The following is a 13,392-nucleotide window of genomic DNA, read 5'->3' on the forward strand; positions in this document are numbered from 1 at the left end:
GGGTACATTCTGCATGGAGTACTGGGTGTTATGCACAAACAATGAATCATGAAACACTACATCGAAAACTAATGATGTAATGTATGGTGATTAACATAACAATAAAAAATTATTAAAAAAATAGACTGTTGAATCACAGATTTATACCTCTGAAACAAATAATGCAATATATTTTAGGGAAAAAAAAAGAAGAAGAAGATAGCAGGAGGGGAAGAATGAAGGGGGGTAAATCGGACGGAGAGAGGAACCATGAGAGACGATGGACTCTGAAAAACAAACTAGGGTTCTAGAGGGGAGGGGGATGGGGGATGGTTTAGCCTGGTGATGGGTATTAAAGAGGGCAGGTTCTGCGTGGAGCACTGGGTGTTATGCACAAACAATGAATCATGGAACACTATGTGAAAAACTAATGATGTAACACATGGTGATTAACATAACAATAAAAAAATTTAAAAAAAAAAAGAAAGGGTGGGAGGAGAGCTTCTGCCCATGTTCCTTGTTCTTCCCTAGGGGAGGTCGAGTGTCCAGTCTAATGGATGCAGACATGATATGTACTGGGCATCATTCTCTAGCAGGTTTGGTCACTGCACACTTGTGCTGTGGTCTCTTGGTCCATGTGTTCTGCCCGTGCTCAGGAAGGGGGACTAGAGGGGAGCTGGCTCCATTCTCCCTCTTCTTTCCATTCAACTGTGCATCAACTCCGGGTCTGCTGTACAGAACATCCCCCCAAAGCATGGGGGTTAGAGTTGACACCTATAGTCTAGAGTCAGGTCCAAACCATACACAGCAGATGACCTCCCTCTGTGCAGGGCAGGGGTAAAGGGGTCAAGGGCAGGGGTCAAGGAGGGGTTTGGGAATTAACAAAGATAATGGCCCAGTTCTCACTTGGCAATCAGGATTTTTTGTTTATTTTCTTTAGTCAGACCCTGGAGCAGCGTTGAGGTGGGTCTTAAGTACCAGAGTTCAGCATGGCACTTGGTTCCATTTTCCTGTCCACTGTGTTGGTTCAATCCACAGGGTAGAGATTCTGAGTAGGTAGGTCTCGTTAGGACTGATCAGTGCCTCTGCCTCATATAACCAGCCCTCTGTTCTTGCAGCAGAGCCCATGCATAGGGCATTTGCTGACTCTAGCACCACTTGCAAATACCCACGTCACACCATTTTCCCAATGGGTGAGAGTGCATGCAGGTAGACTCAGGAGGGAGGTGGAGGGATATTTACTCCAAATCTGGTTCCCAGGGTTTGATTATCACTTGGCTTCCATTGTGCCATGCCTTGGCTGCAGAATTCACTTCGCACAGCACTGGGGAACGAGGACGTAGATCTTCCCTCTGAGACATGGTGCCTGGACTGCTCACTGTGATCTCTGAGGCCAGCATGTCCTTTGTTTGTCCCTTCACCCAGACCGTGCTTCCCTTCATGTTTATCCTCACTGTGGAAGACCCACCATCTCTTAAATACAACCTTTTGCGGAAAGAGCCCAGAAATGTTGGCGGGAATTGTCTGGACTGGGCTGGATTGACTCCTTGGTCTGGAGAAGATATCAGGTTGTCATAATACAATGAGATCATGTGAATTCCTACGTGTAACTATGATACCTAATTGTAAATGCTTTGGTGGTGAGCTCACCAGTGTGAGCGAGTCCTTGGGGCCAGTGAGTGGGGTGTTGGAGTGAGTTCTGTCCTGGGCAAACAACAGTGGGCAAGCATCCTTTTCCATGGAAGGAAAGGCCTAGAAGATGAATTGATTTTTTAAAATTGTAACATTTTCTCCCACTGACAATTATAAAATCAATATAGTAACAGCATGGGGAGTTTGGAAAACAGGAAAAAAAGATAACTTCCTTAAAAGCCAGCCTCTAACACAATCCAGATTTTATTTTTGTGTCTCTTTTTTCCCTCCTGTTCTCAATACATATGCAAACTATTTTTATACATTCATTGTTATTGCTTTGTTCCATAAATAATTACTGGCCCCCTGTTAGGTGTGTATCTTTCTTCTAGGGGTTCAAAGCCAAGAAAGACTCAATACCTGGATTTGACCAGCTTAATTTAGTAACAGATACAGATGCATACACATACACAGATCACTGCAACAAAAAGAGGTAACTATATTAACAGAAGTTAGATCTCATGTCTGAATACAGGTAATGAAAATAATGACCTGATCCTTCTCAATGCCCCCAAAACTATCAGACAGGCCTGATGATGTTAGGATCACATGGCAGCATGGTATAATAATGCAAAGGCCCCTGGGGCACCTGGGTGGCTCAGTCGTTAAGTGTCTGCCTTCGGCTCAGGTCATGATCCCAGGGTCCTGGGATCGGGCCCCGCATCGGGCTCCCTGCTCCACAGGAGGCCTGCTTCTCCCTCTCCCACTCCCCCTGCTTGTGTTCCCTCTCTCGCTGTGTCTCTCTCTGTCAAATGAATTAATAAAATCTTTAAAAAAAATAATGCAAAGGCCCCAAACTGGGTCAGTTTGTCACAGTGCTATTATGGGATGCTTTCTGGGCAGGGGAGACATAGTGATTTGCCAAAATGGAACTCGTTACTAATATTTAAAAAAATAAATCAGGAGGCTTGACATAAAAATCCAGATTTCTAGCTTCTGTTGAAAAGCAGATCAGGCAACATCAGGTTTGCCTTCTCCTTTGGGGACTTTTGGAATGAAAGTGGGTAGGGGCTGCCCCATACAGATGAGGCAGGTACACTTGTTGCTACAGATTTACCTGAGGCACACTGCTCATGACATTCCCTTCCTGGCCCATATGGGCAACAGAGTCAGGACTATGGCTTTCTTGTGTTTCTTGTATTAGAAAGCCAAGTCCTTCTAATGCCTTCCATGACTCTGCTGGTATCTTTGCTATCTTCCTGCTGACTTCCCTGGTGTGCCCCTGGCAGACCAGTATGCTCTGCCTTCCATTCATACCCCCTCTTCCCTCTGCTTGGGATGCTCTCTCCCTAGATGGGTATCCACGAGCCTCAACTCCTTTCCTCCTTCGAGGCTTTGCTCAAAGATCATATTCTCACTCACTTGAAACTGCACCCCCATCTTAACATACAGGTTCACTTTTACAACCTGTTAACATAACATCCAAATTATTTGTTACAATTCTTGTTCATCATCCATCTCCCCCTAGAAAGGCAGGGATGAGCTCCATGCCCAGGAGACTACCTGGGGCCCAGAAGGGGGCAATCCATTTTTCCCCCAATTTTTTAATTGTGGTAAAGTACATGTAAAATTTACCATTTTAACTATTTTTAAGTGCACAGTTTAGTGGTATTAAATACATTTATATTTTTGTGCATCATCACTATTGATCCCCATAGTCCTTTTCCTCTTGTAAAATTGAAACTTTGTACCCCCTAAACACTAACTCCCGGTTCTCCTCTCCTCTGGCCCCCAACAACCACCATTCTTTCTAAGAATTTGATCACTCTAGGGACCTCATACTAGTGGTATCACCCAGTGTCTGTCCTTTTGTGCCTAGCTTACTTGGTTTAGCATAACGTCCTCAAGGTTCATCTGTGTTGAAGCATCTGTCAGAATGTCCTTCCTTTTTTATGGATACACCCCATTTTGCTCCTCCGTTCATGCCTCTGTGGACACTTGAGTTGTTCCATGTATCAGCTCAGTTCATTTATGCTGACTGAATAAATGACCCTTGAATGGATTGTTGGACTCTGAAGAACTGGTTTCTGATCCCACCTCTGTGTTGGGAGCTCATTGACCTTAGCAAGTCACCAAACCATTCTAATTCTTCATTTTCTTATGGGTAAAATTAGTTGGAGCCTTAAGAATCATATTTAATTAAAGAAGAAAGAAATGAAGAAAGGGAAGAAGGGAGGGAAGGAGAAAGGGAGAGAGGGAGAGAGAAAGAAAGAGAGAAAGGAAAGAAGGGAGATGGATGGATGCATAGATGAAGTCAGTCTGGTCTGAGTTTCTCCCTTAGCAACTGGGTGACCTTGACAAGTCACTAAACTTTTCATGGCTTGGTTTCCTCCTTGGTAAGGGGCTCCCAGACTGCCTCTCCTAAGCTCCTCAGGAACGATAAGGAATATGGTGCATGGAGGATCCATCATAGGCTGTAACTATTAGATGTTTCTCCTTTTCCCCTCAATATTGAAGATTCTCAGGAAGCAGATCTCTGGTGTGGAGCTGGGGACCTGATGTTTCAAGACCAAGAATCTTTGACCAATGAACATTTGAAGGAGGATTCTAGGTGGGGGAGGGGGGAGAGCTTGTGTTCTTTGGATGAGGCTGAATGTGATCGGATGAGCAGGAACGAGGATGCAAAGGAGCAGCAGTGGGACAGGCGGCCTGGAATTTTCGTGGTGTGGTGTGTGAGGGTGCGAGGGCCAGCGCTGGTGGAGGTTGATCGTTAGTCTTATTTAGATGAGCCTCTTCAAGAGATCCAACAAAACCTAGGCTTTTGCAGTTTCATCTGGGCCACCCACACCTTTGGGGATAAAAAGACCACCGATCTCTACCTTAAAGATAGATCAATCGATTGATAGATTATAGATAGATAGATAGATAGATAGATAGATAGATAGATAGATAGATAGTTGAATAGATAGGTAGATAGATAAGAAGGGCTGCCAATACGTGTGAAAACATCCCAGTCCAGTTTCCTGCCGTTGGCCGAGGTGCCTAGAAGTAGATGACAAAATCACCGATTTGATAGCCTCTTTTTCTTGCACTTAGAGTTTTCAAGGCTTAAAAATAATCATCATGATGAGAAAAGCCATGGCTGTTTAGAGTGTCTGCCAGGCTTGAGCACTTTGCTAAGTGCTCTGCTCTGTTTTCCCTTGCTGCAACGAGCCTTACTAAGAGCCTGCTAGCATTAGCAGCACAGTCGTGACTGGCCAATTCTGCAAAATTGGTTCTGCTGGGAGTGGCAAATGGCTGGAAAAGAGGCTGGGGAGGTGGCCCAGGGCTGCCTTGTGGAGAAATCCACATTCCACGTGCCCTTTCCTCCCCACCTGGGTGTGTGTGGGGGGGTGGAGACGGATGTTTACTCGCCAGGCCTCAGTTACTTGACCTCTAGCAGGAAGACCATATAGTTCACCTCCCAGTGCTTTTGGAAGGATCCACGGCACCCAGGACCGTGTAGCCCAAAGTACATGATCCAGAGAAGCCAGTACTCCTCTCTCTCTCTCTCTCCCTTTCTTTCTTTTTTTTTTTTTTTAAGATTTTGTTTATTTATTTGACAGAGAGGGAACACAAGCAGGGGGAGTGGGAGAGGGAGAAGCAGGCTTCCCGCTAAGCAGGGAGCCCGATGCAGGGCTCGATCCCAAGACCCTGGGATCATGACCTGAGCTGAAGGCAGACGCTCAACGACTGAGCCACCCAGGCACCCCTTTCTCTCCCTAACTTTCTTAAAGTCTCTGTGATGGGCTGAATTATGTCCCCCACCAAATCCTTATGTTGAAGTCCTAACCCCCAGGATCTCAGAATGTGACTATATTTGGAGATAGGGTCTTTATTTATTTATTTATTTTAAGATGTATTTATTTGAGAGAGAGAGAGAATGAACGAGGGGGAGAGAGACAGACGGAGAGGAAGCGATAGAATCCTCAAGTAGATTCCGCCCTGAGCACGGAGCACGACACGTGGGGCTGGATCCCAGGACCCTGAGATCATGACCTGAGCTGACATCAAGAGCCAGCCACTCAACTAGCTGAACAACATAGGCCCCCTAAAAGAAGGTCTTGAATTAAGGTGATGCAGTCGTCTGGGTGGACCCTAATCCAGTCTGGCTGGTGGCCTTATAAGCAAATGAGATTAGGGCACAGACATGCAGGAAATGACAGCTTGTGGCCCTTTGTCATGGCAGCCCAGGCAGAGTCATGCGGCTGCCATGATAAAGCATCAGGGCCTAGGGAGCTTGAAGAAGCAGGCTTGGTTTCCCCTGGGGTGCTCTCCTTGGCTTGCAGCTGGCCGCCACCTTGCTGCCTCTTCCCATGGGCGTTCCTCTGTGTGCACCCCGATGTCCTTTCTTCTTCTTACAAAGACAACCAGTCAGTTGGGGGGCGGGTAGCTTTGTGTGTACACAGAGGTATACATAACACCTTCAAAAATAAAAAAATGTTATAGTAGTTTATCCCCTGGTCCCCTTTTGGTATTGTGTGAGTATGTCTTCTACACACACACTTATCACCAGTGGTTTTTATTCACTCCCAAGTTAATGGGTGAAGCATATTTCACGAGAGTTTTTTTTTTTTTTTTTAATTGCTGGAGATCCAACACATTTCGTATGTGTGTTGAGTATTTGGACTTCTTTTTCTGTGCACAGCTAGTTCATACCCTTTGTGCATTTTCCTATTGGGACATACGCAATTTTTTATTGAATTGTCAGAGCTCTGCATATTTGAAGTAATTTGTAATAGAATAGAAAAAGTAATAGAAGAAGCATAAACGTCAAAAAATTCAGATATCTTATATCTGTTTCAGAGTTTACAAAAACCTTTTCACAGCTTGTAATTGGCCTTTCAGTTTTGTTTGTGATGTTTTTGTTATAAGTACTTTATTTTAAAATATTTAAGGTAATCAAATCTATTAATATATTCTTTTATTTTATTCTTTTGAGTTATGCCAAAAAAAGACTTTTCATTTATACCAAGTTTGGTAAACTAGAGTATCTGTCATTATTTTTAGTTTTCTTCCTCCCTTCCTCCCTTCCTCCCTTCCTTTCTCCCTCCCTCCCTCCCTCCCTCCCTCCCTCTCTCTCTCTTCCTCCTCCCTCTCTCCTTTCTACTTTCCTTCCTTCCTGGCCTGGCTGCCTTCCTCCCTCCCTCCCTCCTTCCTTTGCTTATAAGATTACCATGTTTTAATCTACCATCTCTAATTTATTTTGCTTTATATATTCAAGTAATTACGTCTCCTCCTTTCTGTTTCCCTTTTTTCTTTGTCTTCTTCTTCTTACTGTTATTATTTTTTAAAAGATTTCTGTATTTTTTTGAGTGAGAGAGAGCCCAAGTCAGAGGAGGGGCAGAGGGGGAGAGAGAATCCTCAAGCAGGCTCCCTGCCGAGTGCAGAGCCTGTCAGGGGCTCAATCCCAGGACCCTGAGATCATGACCTGAGCTGTAATCAAGAGTCAGATGCTCAGCCGACTAAGCCACCCAGGAGCCCCACTATTATTATTTTTATAAATGAATAGTGGCTTGAGCATATGTTGAATGATCCTTCCTTCTCCTACTAATGGGAAGTGCTGTATTTATCATACTGTACGGTTTTACATATGTTGATCTCTTCCTGGGCTATCTCTGCTCTTCCTTTCATCAAACTCTCCATTCTCGAACCAGTTTCCACAGTGTTTTACTATATATATTTGAGTACATTAATTTTATTAATATTATAATTGATTTGCATATTATTTGTTAGCATATCATATATTATTATATTACTGAATTAATGTATTAGTACACTAACATATCTTCTGACTGCTTATTAATAGTTTTCTAGTCATTCTGAGATGTTTACTTTTAAAACTTAATCACTTCGTTAAAGATGTAAAAGTGATTGGGATTTTGATTGAAATTGTTTACACCTACAAGTTAGGAGAGTTCATGTTTTTTAAAATACTACTCTTCACAGGTACCTGGGTGGCTCAGTCAGTTAAGTGTCCAACTCTCGATTTCGGCTCAGTGCATGATCTCAGAGGGGTGAGATCGAGCCCCACCTCGGGCTCCCTGTTCAGCGGGGAGTCTGCTTGAGATTCTCTCCCTCTGTCCCTTCCCCCACTTGCACACTCTCTCAAATAAATAAATAAATCTTTAAAAAAATATTATTCTTCCAAACAAAAACATAATAAGTCTCTGTTTTTTCAAGTCAACATTTTTTTTTTAAAGTAGGCTCCATGCCCAGCACGGAGCCCCACATGAGGCTCGAACTCATGACCCAGAGATCAAGACCTGAGCTGAGATCAAGAGTCAGCTGCTTGACCACCTGAGCCTCCCAGGCACCCCTCAAGTAGACTTTTATGAACACCCAGGAAACATTTCTGACATTATTTTAGGGCTCTTCAACCCTCTGTGTCTTCTGCTGTGATAGCTATAATGATTATTTATATTCCGTGGCATTGTCATATTGGGGAAATTCACCTCTCGGAGCTTCCTCTCCTCATCTTTAAACCGGACAGGTGCGCTTCTGCCTCTCCCAGCTGCTGTGAGGGGTTAAATGAGGTGGTAAATTCAGAGCTCCCACAGCAGTGCACAACACACCAGGTGTTCAACATGTAGTGGGAAGGGTTGTTGTTAATGTAAAAGAAATTGTAGAACAGCCTTAGATAATCATGATCATGCTCGACCATGAAGAAAGTCCTTCCTCCACAGGACAACTTTCTGTGCACCTGGTACAATTAGCTTATAAATCCTTCTGAAGTGAGGCAGGGAGATGACAGGACAACCAACAATAATCCACGTTGGAATATTGTGATTTTAATTCTTTTTGGCTCAGTCCCACCATCACACTCTCTACGAGACCCATCCACCTACTTGATTTCTGATTGAAGTAGAAATGCCTCTCATGTTCTGCCATTAAGTATGGCTTGGCTGCTAAGAGTGATTCATGAATACATAAATACAGGGGTAAACAGATATTTACCTGCCAGTCTTTTAATCCGAGCCATTCTGACTTGGAGATTCTATGTGATGCTTCTATATGACCGTTTCATAGGAGAGAGGGAGGGGGAATAGAATGGGAAGTCTTAGATTATTCAATTTCTTGCAAAAATCATAGTGGAAATGTCCCCAAATGTTGCCAACAATACATTCTGTGACTGAGTCATTATGCAGAGAGATGAGCTGGGGGCTGAAGGACAGAATTAATATAATAAGTAATTCTGTCCCTTTGGCAATGTCTTTCTGCATGAAATAATGACTTTATGTCTCACTTCTCCCTAGTTCATACATTTCTCATAACAAACAGCTCCACAGTGAGTGACTATTTATGTTTCAAGGCAACGGCATCAGCATAATGGGCTAGCCTCTGAATCTCTCTCTGTAAAGCCATGCGTGGGCTCCCTGGGAGACCCGAGAAAGCCTTCCAATTGGGAATAATAATCCTGCTGCTGGCTATAGGTGCTGGAGTTTGGAGTTTGGGACCAGGCGGATCTTCGCTCAGGCCCTTCCACGACTACTTACTGACTTAGCTTCACGGCCCCTGTTTTCCTGTTTGAAAATGGGGATGCTCACACCTGGCTCACACATGAAAACATATGGCACAGAGCCTGCAACCTAGACAGGGTTCAGTAATGGCTGACTGGGAACATGTCAAATCTCAAACCTGGGTGGCAGAATTCCTGTGTGAACACAGACAGAAGACGCAAGTGTATCTCCTCACTCCCCATGCTTCCCTATGAAAGTTTATTTCATTCTCTCAACAATATTTAATACCTCCTTTGTTCCAAGCACTGTGCTGCTGGGATGAGATGGAGTGACATCAGACGTGTCTTTGATGGTCATTTTCATCTGATCAGCTCTCGGTACTCTTATTATGTGCTCTATGCGAGACCAAGCAGAGGCATTGCTAAGAACGCTTCACTCCCATCGGGATGGTCAGGAGAATACAAGTTGGTCACTCTTGTGCCTATTTGAAAGATTAAAAAAATTTTCCAGCACAAAGACTTCAATAAGTCCCCCAGGGCCATACTGTGATAAATCAGCATTTAAACTTGGAACTTTGTGTTCGGATAGCCTGAATGCTCCACCTTAGGGCCATCTGGCCTTGAACCAGCCTAAGTTTCCCGTGGTCCGGTGGGGGGTTGGGGGGCAGTCACGCAGAAAATACCACAGAATGGATGCAGAGCTCGGAGATCATTGTATGAGGGTCAGTGGGATCACAGACAATCAATGGATCATTGTCTGAATATTAGTTGAATCTAACTGAATTATCCTAGGGGTTTGGGGATGGCTTGACCAAAGGGATAAACATCTGATTTGGATCCTGAAAAATTAGTAGGGCTTTGCCACACAGATCTGGCTTTCTAGGTGGAGGGAAGGGCCTCTTGAGAGGCATGGTGACTTGAATATTCGCGGGGTGTGCAATCAGGAGATAACAGGTCCTTCATGGCTAAAGCAGAAGTACTCCTTCAGAGAAAGGCAGGGGAGAGAGGAGGGGCCCACTGGCAGTAGATTGTTGGGGGGATTTATTGCTTGTCTAGGGTTTGCAGTCAATCCTAAGGGCAATGGAGAGCCACTGGAGTGTTTTATAAGAGGAGTAACATGATCAGGTTGGCGTCTTAGGAGGATCACACCTGCTGAGTGCTGAGCAAACAGATAGCTCTAGTTCGGTGGTCGATACGCCAATGGCAGGTTGAGCCAAAAGCCTAGGTGGGAAATAGCGAGATCCTGAGCTAAGACAATGGGACTGGGGAGGAGCAGATGAATATGGGAGAGATTTATGAGGAAGAACCCATAATAGTGAGCTTGAGTGTCTATGTAGAGGGAGGGGAAGGAGGGTCAGGCAGAATACTAGGATGGCTAAAGAGCTAACCTGGACACCCTGGTCATGGTGCCCCCTTGCCCCCAACACACAACTAGAGACAAGCAAGCCTGATTTGACATCGGCACATAGCCTGCCAGATATACCCAAAGTCCTTCCATTGCAAAAGCACGGCAGAATCCCGATTATTCCAGTTCAATGTCCTTTTGATCTGAAGGCAAATTTCATCAGCCTGGAAGGCACAGCAGGATGCTGAAAGAATGGCCTAGCCATTTTGCCTCATTGGTTCTCTAGGACATATTTCTCGACCTAAGTGCCTGCGTCACCCTCCTCCTCCCCACATCTGTCACTGTCTGCTTCCCAGCCCATTCACATCCTGTGGACCCCGGCATTCTAGGGTACCCAGGATGAGGGCAGGCATTGTGATGAAGCCACAACCCCATCCCTGTGACCCCTGGTGAGATGCTCCCACACCTGTTAATTCAGCAAATGTTTACTGAGCACTGATGTGTGCCAAGGACTGTGCTCTGTGCTGGGGGTACAGCAGGGAGCAAAGCAAAGACCCCCAGTTCCTGGCTCTCTGAATCGAACCTTCTAAAGGGGTGGGGAGCATAGATGTTACTCATAGCAATATAAAATACAGACCGTGAGTGCTGAGGAGTGAAGGGCAGAGCGACAAGACTGCACGCTAATAAAGGAAAACCCCTACTTAGTGAGGTCAGGACGGGGCACTGCTGAGAAAACGCCAATCACACTGAAATCGGAGAGGAGCAGGGATGGAAAGAAGGAAGAGCTCTCCAATATACACCCACCCTTCCCAGTTATCCGAGAAACCTTAAAATACTGCTTTTCTTTCTTTTTAAAAAAAATATTTATTTATTTGAGAGTGAGAGAGTGAACAAGCGAGTGGGAGGGGCAGAGGGAGAGGGTGAAGCAGACTCCCCGCTGAGCAGGGAGCCTGATGCAGGGCTTGATCCCAGGACCCTGGGATCATGACCTGAGTCGAAGGCAGACGCTTAACTGACTGAGCCACCCGGGCGCCCCCAAATACTGCTTTTCTAACGTCAAACCCTCACTCAAGGATCTAAAGTAGTTCCTTGCTGCTTACAGTTCAGGTGGACATTTTTTGGTGTGGCATTCCAGGCCCCAGGCTGAGGCTTGGCATGGGAGAGCCCTGGGCTTGATGCCAGGCAGATCCAAGGCGAACCCAGACTCCATCCCTCACCCGCTGGGTGACCTTAGGTGAGTACATACCTTCTCTGTGCCTGGATCTCCTTGCTGGTAAATTAGGACTAAAACTGCCCTTCTTCCTAGAGATTTGTGAGCAGTTAATGAGATACTGCAGACCACCTAGCAGGGTGCCTGACATATAGTAAGTGCTCAATAGTTGATGGTTTTTATTGACATGCACTTCCCAATTTGACTCTAGGTCAATTCACTAAAAATCAATCTCCCTAAAGCCAATTCACCTAAAATCAAGCTGTAAAAAAAAAAAAAAATCAATTTAGTGAATGACCAATTTGGCACTGTTATTTGATGCAGAAAGTCACCCTAATTGGCCCAAAATGGAAACATAAGACAAAAATGTCACCTGCACCTCTCTCTCTAGCAGCTGGCTTTCTCTTGCTTCCTCTTCACAGCAGACTCCTAGGAAAAGTCTTAGGAAACTCATCGCCTCTACTTCACCTCTGTTCCTGACTCACCTCCTCCAACCTGACACCTGACTTCCATAATGCCCCAGAAAGTTCTCCACTTCGCTCCTTTGACCAAGAGATCTTCCCATTCCTGACTTGACTTACTGCTCACAGCTTAACTGATTGAGGAATGCTGACCACTTTCCCTTTCTGGAAGATTCTTTTTTTTTTTTTTTGACTCATGACTCACCATGCTCCCCAACCCATTTCTCTTACTTTTCTGACTCTCATTGTTGTTACTTAGGGCAGGATTCCACTTTCTTCTCACTGCCTCCCCACTCCCATTTGGTACCATTCACCTCCATGGCTTTACCTGCCGTCTGTGTGCTGATGACCCCAAAGTTTCTTGTTCTGGAACAGATCTTTCTTCTGAGGTCCATTCCCATAGGTCTAACTGATGGCTTGAGGTCACCACTTCGGCATGTCACAGGACCCCCAGTGCAGCCAAGTCCCCCTACAAAAGCCAAGATTGTGCTTTTGTCCCCACACCTCCAGTGTTCTGAACCTCATTGCACAGCATCCTTCCCCCAACCCAGGGTTCATGGCTGAAACCCAGGACTCATCGTTGACCCTGTCTCCCGCTCACCACCTCCATCCACAGCATTAGCACACCTTGCAGAGTCACCTCCCAAACTTTGTCCCTTTTCTACAGAGAGCTTTTATTTATTTTTATTTTTTAAGATTTTATTTATTTATTTGAGAGAGAGAGAGAGCATTCATGAGCAGAGGGGAGGGCCAGAAGGAGGCGGACAAGGAGACTCCCCGCGGAGCAGGGAGCCTGACATGAGGCTCGATCCCAGGACGCCGGGATCATGACCTGAGCTGAAGGCAGACACTTAACTGACTGAGCCACCCAGGCGCCCCTCTACAGAGAGCTTTTAAAAACGCAGATCGGATAATGTGGCTCTGCTGCTTCGACTCCTTAATTCGCTTAGAATAAAGACCCAAATCCTTAACATGGCTTGTCAGGCCCTGTGTGAACATATCGTGGCTTTCCTCTCAGCCATATGTCATGCTCGCTCCCTTTTACTTCCTTGTCTCTGGCCACCCTCCTCTCTTCCTACTTCACTGATCGTGCCCACCTCTACTGCTGCCTTGGTCCAGGGTTCTCTCTGAGCGTGGGCTCTTCTGGATCTCGCACCCAACATCACAGGCTAATTCCCCTACAGCCTTCAGTGATCAGAGTAAACATCACCTTCTCAGGTTATATGAGTTTCCTAATTGTGAGCTCACATCTCACTTAAACAAGGAC

The sequence above is a fragment of the Eumetopias jubatus genome, unplaced genomic scaffold, assembly GCF_037043125.1.
Source record: "Eumetopias jubatus isolate StellerSeaLion01/CBP00866 unplaced genomic scaffold, mEumJub1_p1.0 scaffold_12, whole genome shotgun sequence".
In the NCBI taxonomy this organism is placed as follows: domain Eukaryota; kingdom Metazoa; phylum Chordata; class Mammalia; order Carnivora; family Otariidae; genus Eumetopias; species Eumetopias jubatus.